Source organism: Argiope bruennichi, chromosome 5, assembly GCF_947563725.1.
Source record: "Argiope bruennichi chromosome 5, qqArgBrue1.1, whole genome shotgun sequence".
In the NCBI taxonomy this organism is placed as follows: domain Eukaryota; kingdom Metazoa; phylum Arthropoda; class Arachnida; order Araneae; family Araneidae; genus Argiope; species Argiope bruennichi.
This window is the reverse complement of record NC_079155.1, coordinates 44,712,661-44,726,254: the sequence shown is the minus strand read 5'-3', so window position 1 is coordinate 44,726,254 and position 13,594 is coordinate 44,712,661. Positions and strand designations below refer to the sequence as shown.

The window sequence follows — 13,594 nt, the reverse complement described above, 5'->3', positions numbered from 1 at the left end:
GGGAAAAACCGAATCAATAATAATTCTTGGCTTTGTCTAAATTATTATAATGCATTGCCTGATTTAACTAAAATTTTCTCCAATTATATTATAGTTTTAAGCATTTGTAATTTTCTCCAAATTTGTTTGGAAATTTTTTAGTTTATTTCATGTGATTGCTTTATTTAATTTTTCCAAATTACAAGAAGATTTAATTAAATATGTAGTTTACTCTCTGAATGCCCAATCATTTTGGTTTAACAGCTTTAAGGTCTGAAAATTAGTTTTGAAACTCGTTAAATTATTTGTATTTAATCAAATCTTGGTGTATGTGTAGGGGGTGAGGAAACTTTGAAGAAAGTATATATATATAAATGAATTGTACATGAAAAACCAATTTAATTACTCAAAAAGATTAAGCTTCATCATGAAAAAAATAATGCTATTAGGTCTTATTTCTTATTAGCATGAAAAGTTTCATTTTCTCCCTTAATTATTTATTAGCACGTAAAAAAAATTTATATATTGCATAACATTTAAATTTCTTTCCATGTTAACCACATTTCAAAAAGAATTTTTTAAAAAAAACAGTGATTTTTTTCTTTTACAAAAATTTCTATTCTTATATAGCGATTTCACAGATTCTAATAAGACATTTTAAACTTTTATTCCATATTTAAAACATTTTAAATTTTTTAAAAGTAAATTTACAAAAGAAGGATTTTTGAAAAAGTTTCTGATCTTGTATATTGATTTCTCAAATCTTAAGGAACTATTCAGAAAATAAAAAGTTTTGATATCTTATTTTCTCAACAATGATTAATGGTAGACTTGCAATCCAGAGAAATAGCTGTTCCTTTACCCTCTTTATTTTTTTAGTTTTATATTAAGAAAGATGCAACTAAGATTATGTAACATTTTAAAAATATAATGAATGTTATTTTATTTATTATAAAATTATTCAAATATGCTCAGCTGATTTTTCTTATTATGTGTTATCCATAATGAAAAACAGTTCAGAATGTGTTATCATATTATAATGTGAGCTTTGATGCTGATGGATTGATATTTCTATTCTCAGCATTTTAACAGTGAACTCTTGAATGTGTTGCTAATTACAATTTATTAAGAGCTAAATAAGGCTTCAATTTTTTTTCTAAACAATCTATAAATTAAATTATTCCAAATATTTTTCTTTTTAATGTATTGCCCAATTAAATATTAAATTTAAAGAAATGGTCAAAATTATGCTGCAAGGAAGACAATTTTATTCAAGTTTAATAAATTTAAAATTGACTAGCAGAAACTTTTATATATTTCTGTATTATTTTTATTATGTTCTTTAGCTTGAAATAAAACAGTAACTAAATAAATTGATGAATTATCAAAACAAAAAAGAACAGATCTGTTAGTACTTAATACTTCAATTAATGAAAATTCAGTAATTGTAATATATATTTGAAAAAAATTGTAATACTACACTCAATCAAAATGAGTAAACTAGACTAATATGAAATGTTAAATTAGAACAGCAGCAATTTTCTATTGTAATACTTTCAACTTTCAAAATATGTAAATTTGTCTCAAAGAATTTTTTGCTTTACCTTGTGTTTTATACCATTAAAATTTTTTATTGAAATTTTCTAATACTATAAACTTCCTATTTTACAAATTTAAAAAGATTATATAAGAGTGTAAATATGTTTCCTGTAAAAGATGTCTTCATATTAAATCTGAGAGCATTAACTTTTCCTCCATAGGCTTTATATTAATTGAAATTGAAAAAGTAATAATTTTCTATTTGTTAATAGTAACCATAATGTTAATGGAAAATATTTCATCTTTCTACATTATAAAGAGCTCATATCAAAGAAATTAATTTCTTATTTTTTACTTTTTGAGTTTTTGACTAAAATTTACAAGCACTAAATTATTATTATTTTAATTTTATAAAGAAAGATTCATTAAAATTTCACATTAATTGGTATATGATGGTATATTCATTTTATCTAGGTTTTATTACATAAAACTAGATGATAAATTTATTATCTAGTTTTATAGATAATAATAAATAAATATATACCAGAAAATTTATTTACATGTAAATGTTTTACTTCCAAGAAAAACAGACTACCTTAGCAAGAAATGAGCAAGATATTTTGTATGAAAATTAAATACTAAAGGGAATCATTTTAAAGAAATTAAAATTCATTCATAAATTCAAAATTTCCCTTTATTTATCTAGACAAATATCACATGTAGCATTGAAACATAAATCCTTGATTGTATTCTGAGAATATATTTCTTAATCCTTTGTTAAAATAATCTCCACTTCCTTGTAAATAAATAGAGTGGCTTAATTAAGCAATTTGAATTTTTGACACTTTCCTGTATTTTTATTCTTGCTGGAATAAATGCAATATATTTCTCTAAAAAGATTTTTTTTTAATCATGAGTTTTTGATTACTTCCTTGTGATGCATAAAGAAAAAGAACAAATGAATATGTCCATCAGAAAGTCAATTATCCTTAATGGTGTTGGCTTTTTCATCATTAAAATTTTAATCATTGAGTTAAAATTACAATAAACATATTAAGAAATATTAACTAGTGATCTTCCACTGCTTGGGTATTTTTTTTGTTTTAAACAAAATGATATTTTCTTTTCAAAAAAAAAGTTGCTGTAATCGATTTACTTCATTTTTTTTCCCCTGCTGAGGATATAATTTTACAAATTTTATCTTAACTTCATTATTTTATACATACATGCAAAAGGTTTCTTGTTTATAAGCATTTTTCTGTTTATTAGGGTTTCTGTAAAGCAATAAATTTGTGATTTTTATTTAATGATTAAAATTACAACTAATATATGCTAAAGTCAAATTAATCAGTAAAATAATATCTTTCCTTGAAATAAATCCCACACAGCAAGTAAAACATTTGTAGCATGTAAATTTTTTAATGAATTCCATTTTTTGAAAATTGTACATTTTTATTTTACAATTAGAGTACTCAACTAAAAAAAAAAGAGAATATCATCAACAATCTTGGAATATATGCACTCTTTTCTTCTGCAAAAAATATTATGTAGAAAATTTAAAATTATGGTTTGATTTATTGGCACAAGGGCCAGTTTGGACATACTATGCCAAACTTTAAATTACGATCAATGACTAAACAAGAATATTTTATTACATCTTTACTTTTTCTGCATATTTGATAGTAGTGTATTTTTAAAAACTATTAAAAAAATTTACAGCAACAGAAAAGGAAAAACGAAAATAACATTGTATAAATATATAATATTTTTGACTACCACTAGAAGTACTTATAATTGACTCTTAAGAAAATCAACTGTGTGAGTATCAAATTCAACCAAAGATGATCATGAAATTACCAAATGAAAGTTTATTTTCCATGTAATATTTTGTGTAGTTGTTTTAAAGATATATTAAAATATATGCAAAGACTTTCCATACAATTATAAATTAATTAATTTTTGAAAATATTTGCTTCAATCATAATAATTTTATTTTCTTGATCCATAAATAATATTTGAAATCCATATTTATAAATCAAATCTATATGCTGTTGCTATTTGATATAAAATGCATGATTATTTATCAAACTATTAACTTCTCAGTTAAGTTCAAAAAAGCAATAAATTCAAATAAAAAAAAGGCAGCAATTTTCTTCTACTTTCCTGTTGACTTGCCAATTAATATTTCTACAATTTCAATAATTCATAATTCATTTTTTTTTAAATCTTTACAGAGTCTGTCATGTTAGTAGATATATAAATTAAATTATATTTGAATAATTAGCAAATTATGTTATATTAGTTCTTACATGAGGCCACTTTATTTGTAAGATATTTAATTAAAAACTGATAAAAAGATTTGAATTTGTAGAATTACAGAAATAAATATGTTCTAAATACAGAATTACATTCTAATAATGTATACAGAGATAACATTTTTATAATCTAAGCACACTGTAAATATTTTTTTATATCAAAACAAATATTTTTATCGAATTTTGAGGGAGGGGGATTTAAACACTGGGCACATATACACAGCATTCTTAAAGCAAGTAAAATGTTACAATGCAAATTAATAGTAAATTTGGAGATTAAATGTTATTCATAAATGAAATGCAAGTTATTCAGAATAAATGATCATATAATTTAATTTTAAAAATTACAAAGAAGTTGATCTAGAATAATATATATATATATTCAGTTTAAACCAATATTAAAATAATACAATTTTATTTTCATTCTCCAAAAGAATTTCTTATTTTTAAGATATACAGAAATAACCTGCTCAACTGTGCTCCTCAAATTTATATAAATTTCATCAGCTTAAATAAAACTAAATAAAAACCCTTTGTTTAAATCTAATCAAATGTTTATAATAATCAGAGCCTTTTTTTTTCCCTTTACTTATTTTCTCAAATTCCTCTATTCTGTAATAAAAATGTTGTACAATGTATGGGCAATGATTTCCTGTATCAATGTCCATTCAAATATTACTATGTTTATATAAATATAATATTTTTATTAAAGTAAGTGAATCACATTTGATAGAAATTTAAAAAAATATTTTTGGTAACCATCACAATTTTGAAATTTAATTTATTTTTAAAGATATTTCATATTCTAATGAAGTAAGTAAAATAGTACCAATTAAAAGAACAGTTTTCTGAATACACTACTATAATTTATAAATTGTTCAACAAAATCTGCTAATATTAAAGGAATTGGTAATCTAAAGAAGTTTCAGAAGATTTAAATGCATAAATTGAGATGTTAATTTGTGACAGATGGTTAATACTAATTTGTATGTACAGCAACTGTATTACAGCTATGTTTACCAAAAGTAATATTATCAAATAGGCAATTGCCTCCAGATCTTGTAAATTTAGGATACTTACTTTTTTTTTTTTTTTTTGAAATACTTATAAAGCAATAAACTGCTATCATTTGAATTACAAGGGCTTAAATTTCTTCATCATATAAAAATCAAATTTGTTTAAATTTCAGAAACTTAATTTTAGAATTTTTTGCATGATTCCAAATTTGCCTGCAAATCAGAAAACATTATTAAAAAAAGTCCAAATTTCTTGGCAGTTAACTGACTAACTCACATGTAAAAAAAACTGAAACATTCTTGTATTAGAATATTTAGACTCGGTTTAACAAAAAGTTACAGTAATTTTTTTCATTTTTTTTATACTCAAGATGCAAAACAAAATTTTTGAAAATGATCTGCAAATAAATATTTAATTTAATTTTGCTGTAATAATAATTATTTAAAAAGAATTTATATAGAGGTTTAATGTAAAAAAACACCTGATTTTGGAAGTTAGAAACAGAAAAAGGAGCCACTCACTTCTAAAAAAAAAACTGTATTATCTAAAGACTCTGTGCACTGCCTCTCTGTGTTGAGCAAGTTTCAATATTTTGCAATAGACAGATGTAAATGTAACAGATGCCTTCTTTCTTTACAGCAGTAGAAGTCTCTTAGACAACAATCAAAAAGAAAAACTATTACAATTTGGAAAAAAATTAACAGGCTTCAATAATTCCATCATTTCAGTACACAGAGTATTATGTGATCATGAAATATATAAACATTTTTTAAAAAGTTGCTTTAATATTTCTTGTTAACTCATTAGCACCATTATTTGAATAAATAATAATTTTAAAACAATCACCAATTCAACAAATAAATGTGTTTTGATTTTTTTTTTTTTCTGGTGCAAGAGATATGATATTCACTTGCTGTGTTAGACAATAGATAAAATTATATCAATGTAAAACAGTAAACAAAGGCAATGTAAGAAGAAACTCTAAGATGAAATCAAGATTTAAATAAGTAGATAACATTTTATGGATTTTAAAAATATAAACAGTTGAACATAAGACATCTTATCAAGTAAGAGAGTTAATGGAATGTTAAACTTTTGAAAAAATTGCAAATGCCAGGCATTGAAATTTGGGCAATCTGACAGTACAAAACTAGTGTAAACAGTACAAAAACAACAATGATAAACTTATTGACTAGCTTTTAAGGAATAAACATTTAAATATATATATTTTTTTTTAAAAAAGGAGTTAGGATATTCTTTCAATTTATTTTAATAAAAGCATTAAACTAAAAATATCTGTATTAATATCTAGTTACCTCATATGACTAACTAGTTTGCCAAGAATACTTGTTTTCAAGTAAATCATTTAGATATAATTTTATGTTGATGATTTTGTATTAAATGTTTATGGTGTTTAGCATTCAAATCTTGTTATTTTAATAGACTTATTTAAATTAAATTGTTTTTACTGTGTACTTGAAACAATTTACTGATGACAAAACTATAACATCACAGGACTATTAAAAATGTAAATGTCTGGTTTATCTATCTTCTAAATTTCATATTCAATAAACTTCAATTTGTTATTCATCTTATAAACTACACAGATATTAAACGGAATCATTCTTCACTAGTTTTCAACAATAGAAGAAAATTATGTAATCAAATATTTGATGAAACAAAGAAAGTGATTTGAATTTCAAGACAATAAAGTATTCAATTGTTGAAAATTAGAAAAAAAAAAAAATTGCTAAAATTTAACAAAAATCCTCATTATTATTAAATTGGTATCATTAAAAAGATAATTTTTTATATTTTAAAACGGTCTAAAATTCATTTTTGTGCAGTAATATTTTAGGAAATTATTGCAGAAAAATACCAAAATTCAGATCAATTTTTAATTAAATATAATTTTAATTAACATTTAAAAAAATCACTCTAGGGTGCACATTCTTACATTCCAAGGTACATAAGTTTTAAGTTTGGTAGTAGCAGGTCAAACAATCTGTCCTATAGAATACCAAGACATACACATATTGGTCTTTATTATTAATATAGATTACAGCTGAAAAGGAATATATAAATAATAACCAGGATAGGATAAATGATACATCAAGTAACTCAGAGCAAGAATTTAAGGAGAAAATGTTAAAAACTCAAAGAAATTCAAGATTCAATTCTTAATAAATTATTGCATTTAAAATATTATGACAAAATATCTATGTTGGAAATATTTTCTAAAAGAAATAGATGAATCGGAAACAAAAAAAAAATTATTATGGAATTCAAGTTATATACTAGATTTAACTTTTTAAATTAGTACAAAGTAAAACTTACTAATATTAGTAAAAATTAGTAATTAGCAAAAAGTAAAATAAAGGTGAGTTTTTTCACCATATCAGAATTAAATGAATTTAACTATACCATTGTATTTCACTTAGAAAAAAATAACAAAGAAGGTGTAATTTTGCAATGAGGGTCAGTTCCTTGTAAATAGAGGTTTGGTAAAAAAAAAAAAAAAAGAGAAAGTTTCTAATGAAAAATAGCAAATAAAGGCTTTGAATTAATGAAAGAAAAGGATTTGTATATATTTCCCATAAAAAAGTTTTCTTTAATTGAGAGAAAAATTGATGGACAAAAGGATTATTAAGAATTCATGTAAATGACAGCAACTCATACAATGTAGAATAAATACAATGTCATACAATAGAGTAATTCAATGTCAATTTCTTCCTAGGAAAAAATTTAGGAATAAAATGTTATAAATTTAGAAAGAAAGAATTTTTTTTAAATTCACATATCTTCTCGTAACTGGAGAAAAATGATGCAATGAAAATTACAAAATGGCACAAAGTTGTTTTGAGAGCTTGAGATAATAAAATCATAAGCTGGAAATTCTGAAGAAATTTCTTAAAAATTTGAGACAGTTTTTGAAAAAATTCAGCCAATATATTTTTAATGTGATCCAAAAAAGATTTAATTTGAAGATTATTGTAACTAAAACTACATCAGAGATCAGTTTATAGCCTACCATGATATATTTATGATTTGCATTAAGTGCTTATTTTGAAACACATATAATTTCTTTAATTTCATACATTCTATATCTGTCATCAAATAACCCAATAGTTTGCTTCTTAAATTATAACATGTACATAAGATACACAAGAATAAAACTATTCAGTATAATTTTTATGAGGATATGTGTTTGTGCAATATTGAATAAGTTTTATAATTTTGATTTATTGATTCAAAACAAAATTTAGTGCACTATGATAAAAATGCAAAATTCCATGCTTAGAGTAATAAATTATTATTATATATTTAATTACATTACATAAAAGAGTAGAAATATTTAAAAAATATACAAACTATAAATTTTTTTCCATTACTACTTACTTTTGAAATCAGTAAAGTTATTTTTGAACTTGAAAAACTTATAAACAGTAGCTATCACTAATGTACAAAAAGAAAAATTTTATTAAAGCTAATTTTAAAAAACGCATTTAATAAGAAAATAAAATTCCAAATTTTAATACTTTGATTATCAGCAATGAATGAAAATGTTTGTGCCTTGATTCATTTTTTTTTCACTGACATGGACAAATATGACTGATGAAGGCAAAGTGTAATTTTTGATTCTCATATATATTAATAAGACAGGGCATTTTCTCATCTTCATCTTAATGTTTTTTCACTATTGTTGGCTAAAATAATAAATCTGAAATGCTAACAGATAATTCTTTTGTTACTGAATAATTCAGAGGTCAATGGTTGAAGCCTAAGCTCACAGTTGTTTATTTCCTGGCATGTTAAACCAATTCTATTTACTTATTTCACTTGAGTATACTTTCACATTAACATGCCATTTTCTATTTTCTGTCCTGTTAAATAGTTTATAGAACCAACCTTACTAACTTTTCTAACAAAAGTTAACATTTATATCAAAACTTAAAAACCAATTTTTCATGCAGTCTAATGAGCTGATAAACTAATTGTTCAAAAATAATATTGGATGGAATTATCTCTTTTGCTAAATAAGTTGCAATTTCCATTTTTCTTTCTTTGTTTTTCATTTAGTAGTTTTTTTATAGTTTGTTGTCATATATAATTAATTTATGAATACTGTAAGAAATTCTACCATCTGATACATCAGTTTTCATTTCTGATACTCCTTATTACCTTCCAATATTCATCACTACATATTTTTAGGATATTACTTCCCAATCTTTAATTTAGAGTTGTTTCTTTCAGTACTTTAGCTATTTCTACTTTACTATTCTTTAGAAAATTTCATATACTATGATGCATTGTCTATTGCTAAATCTACCATGACTCCTTCTTGAACTCCATTTTTACTATTTTTTCTCATTTCAAAAGTTTCTTACCTATCTGCGGCTGAACATCTGGCCACAATTCCTTATAAATTTCCTCTAAGTTCATTTTGCAGTACAGCATCATACATCTCTACATAACAATATTACCTTTTTCTAACCATACTTCTCTAAACTGTGAAAATGAATATTCAAAATTTCATACTCTGTCCATTTTCCTACACATTTATTCTCAATCCAGCAGCAAGTATTATCTAAAGTTTAAGAAGCAAAAAATTTAAATTTTTTTGCTTAGATCAGTGCATTTTTAAACCTCTCATTTCTTTGTTTTCATTTTGATTGGTATTATTATTATTTTTTTTCAAGACTAAAACAAATGGATTAAATTCTTCAGGATAATCTGTTTTATTACTCAGAGGTTTTGTGCCACAAATATAATGAATACCTTTGCAAAATGAAATAACTATCATTAAATTCATAAATGTTTTCCCTGCTAAAGGTTCATTATGCATATCAAAAGCATATTTATAATTAAAATTTGTTGCCAGCACACCATATGTAAGTCTACAATATACTGCCACTGAACCAATAATTCCACCTTTCTATCATAATATTATTGTAAATCTGTGATAAGATTTAAATGTCTTCTACACCATGTTTTGCATTCTTGATATTAAAAAAAAAAAAAAATTCAAATGCATCATTGAAATTACTTATTATTTAATTTTCTTTCACCTTAAATTTTGCCCCTTTTTTTCTAATATTTTTTTTTTCTAAGGAGAATGACTCTCTATTAATTCTTCCATTATTTCTAAAGTTATTTCTTTTTGCAACCACTTCTGATGTTTTTAGATTCTTTTTTCCATCCATGAGTTTTGTCTCCTTCAATTTTGCAATTATTCAATTCTTGGAGTTAAATTTAAATCTTCTAACACTTCTTTAAATTCATTTATATAACAGTACTACCTATCTGCAAATCTGACAAAAACTATGATAATCTTGAACACTAATTTTGTCTTTTCAACCCTTTCTAAATCTATTACTGACTACCTTATTTTTATGGATGAATACATAATATTAATCCCCTTTTTTAATGCAATTAGAAGTATGAAAACTGACCCAAAAAAGAAATACAAAAAAAAAAAAAAAACTCTGGTTTAAGGGGTGAATAAATTATTGAAACTGTGTATGCTAATCTTTGAAACTTTACTTTGAAGTCCTTTCTTCCTGTTCCCACTGTACCAGTAAAAAATAACTCCTTTAATTTCTTGGTTTTATTTGCTAATCTGATTCTCTATTTACAAGTTTCAATATACAAAACTTTTTACTAGGTGGAAAAATTTAAGACTTTCTCTCTTTATATAAGTATTTCAATTGTTGTTCTATCATAGATCAAAATCAGCTTCAATTAATAGAAAAAAAATAGCTTCATTTTTTTAAATTATATTTTTATATTAATGTCTGAATTTGCCTTTAAACATAAGAACAGTATTTTTGTTAAGCTTTGCCTTAAAAATATTTCAATTGCCTCTTATCTACATCTGCAATAAATAAATCTTTCATAACCTTCTTTACAATACATAAGTTCAATGAACGTTTCACTAGTAGCATCATAGTAAAAAAAAATAAAAAAAAATTTTTTTCTCCATTTTTTTTTTGACTTATTTAAAAAACAAATCAATGGGAGGGGGAGAGAATATTTCTGCTTCTTTCCAATGATTGGATTCAATCAATTTAAATGGAACTTCAACACCTGTCGTTTCAAGTAACATATTTTTCTTAAAATCATCTACTTCTTTTTTTTTGGATGAAAAATGTCATTAAATTTTTTTTTTAGCTGCTTTCATCTTATAGCCTTTGAATTTAAGTATGCAGGCCGTCAATCATGATATAATTTTGTTCATCATACACATCTTCTCTTGAATACACTGATATTAACTGTTCACATATGGAACTAATTTCCTATTCTATAGTTGCATTTTTCTTTAATCTCTTATTCAAAAGAAACACTATAATATATATATTTTTTTTCTTTTGCTACCAAAACTACATGTACAAATTCCTTCATAGCTTAAAATCAACTCTTTCTTACATGTCTTTACATTTTTATCAAAAGAAAAAGTGCAATTTAAAAAAACCTTAACAATTTTTTTCTTTTTTAACCCTCTGAAATTAGATTTAAACATTCACCCCTTCGATCCTCAAAATCAATTATTCCTATCATTAGTTTATCTATTCCTTCTGCTGATAAAGAATCTACAAATGTCCCAACTACATTCCATTTACGATTTTCTATAAAATCAAAGCAAATATGTTGCACTTCTTTCCACATATTCAATTTCCTCTTAGACTCATTTGTTATCGCCTATAATGAAAACTGATAAGCACAAACCTAACTAGTATTTTCTATTTATCTTCTTTAATAACTCAATACATACATTTCTCTACTCTTTAGAAATTTTATATACTTCTCTTTCTCTTTTTCCATAACTAGACAGAATTAATTTTATATATTTTTTCTTTCAAAAATATAATTTTAAACTTAATTAATAACCTTATACAAATTTTAATTTTAACTGCTTTGTTAGCATTATTCCACATCTTGATCACTAAAAACTACAAAAAAAAAAAAAAAAGTAGATACTTAAATTTTTTTAGAAGTTATGTGTTCTGTTTTATAGTTTCTTCCATCACCAACACTTCAGATTTCTCTTTGCTTGAAAATTGGTCTTATTATGAAATCTTAGGAACAGAAAGGTATAACTTATTTCTGGTAAAAATTCCTGTTTCAGTTATGCAGTCTTCACAAAGAAATCCTGATATGGTTTACTCAAAAAATAGAATAGCTCTTCAAAATATCTGTGATCTTCATAGGACTCTTCTTTGCATTTAATACCCGAAATAACTTTCTTTAAAAACTGCTTACATGATATTTAATATGAGAAAAGATGCCAAATCTACATAATAATCATTTGGAACTCACAATTCCTCACTAACATCATATCTCTGATTTTGGAAAAAACTTCAACATCATTGATTACTATAATCTTTTCAATTGAATTTCTGCAGTATTTATCATAATATCCTTTTCTATTGTTGTTTTCTCTAAACAAGATTCAATTTTTGCCTAAAGTCAACTCTCTTTAGCTTTTTCAAACTCTTATAAATCAAAATTTTTATTTATTTGTCTACTTTATTTATCAGTGAGGAGCAAAACTTTAACAGCCTTTAAAAACTCATAAGCATTGTAAAATTTTTCTCTTATCTTTTTTTTTTTTTTGCCATTTGTCTATATAAAGTAACAATATGCTCTATAAATTAAATAAATGAACAAATATGTCTCTACTTAATGCTTAGACTTTTATTAATCATTAACCTCTCTGAAGCTAGGTAACCTATCACTGTTTTGATGGAAAATAAATCCAATTTAAAAATTTATATTGCATTCATGCAAGTTCCTATGAGTACCCTCATAATAAAGTGCCCAAGTTAGGATTCTCATTTCAATTAGATATATGACATCCATAATTTTTTATCCATCTGCAATTTTTCTCAAAAAAGCAATGATAATTTTGTCATTGCTTTTCTTCTTTATCATTTTATTTAATTGCAATTTTTAATCATATTGATGACCTTTTGTCTATATTATTCAGAAACAACATACATATCTTTCTTTTTAGGTCAGAATTATTATATATTTTAATAAAAACTTTTACTGCAGCAAAATCTTTAGCAAATCATAATCAAAAATATTTAATGCTTTAATATTACTAAGATTAAGGAAACTCGAGGACTGCAATTTTCTCAAGGAAAAGATTAATTCAAAAGAAATATTTGCTACTTATTAAATAAGTTATTATTAATTAACACATCATTAAATATTTAAATAGTATTACCATTACTAGTAAATAAAACTATGAACAATTTTTCTTGGAATCAATTGATCAGAATGATCTCTAGGGTTTTTTTATATATATTTTTTTTTCCTCCCACCTATGACATATATCTGAAATAACTATAGCAATAACAAATCTTACAAAATTATGACCAGTTTATATTTTATTTCAATTTTTGCTTTTTGTAACCAAAGCTCATATTTTTATCTAAAAAGTAACATTTTCTGCTATAATCTCCTCTTGTAGCTTTGATCTCAATTACATTCGCCATTTTCGATTTACATTTTTTCTCTCCTTTCGATTTACATTTTAAAAATTTATTTCTTTAGACTATCTAGAATCGGAGGCAACACATGACATGAAATGACAATGGATTCTTAATTAACAAAGTTGTTATGGTACTTCATATTTATAAATAGACGGGTTTCAGTATTTTATGTATAGATTTTCTAATTCCTTACAATTGTTAGCAATATATCTACCAATATTAATAACAGAATCTGACAGTATACAG

At 24.0% G+C, this 13,594-nt stretch overlaps 1 protein-coding gene across 1 annotated transcript in view; it reads right to left on the bottom strand.

The window, feature by feature from the left end:
* The window catches only part of LOC129968657 (mitochondrial S-adenosylmethionine carrier protein-like), a 153,809-nt gene that overhangs the window by 24,840 nt on the left and 115,375 nt on the right, over positions 1 to 13,594 (bottom strand). The gene's annotated exons all lie outside the window — the stretch shown is intronic.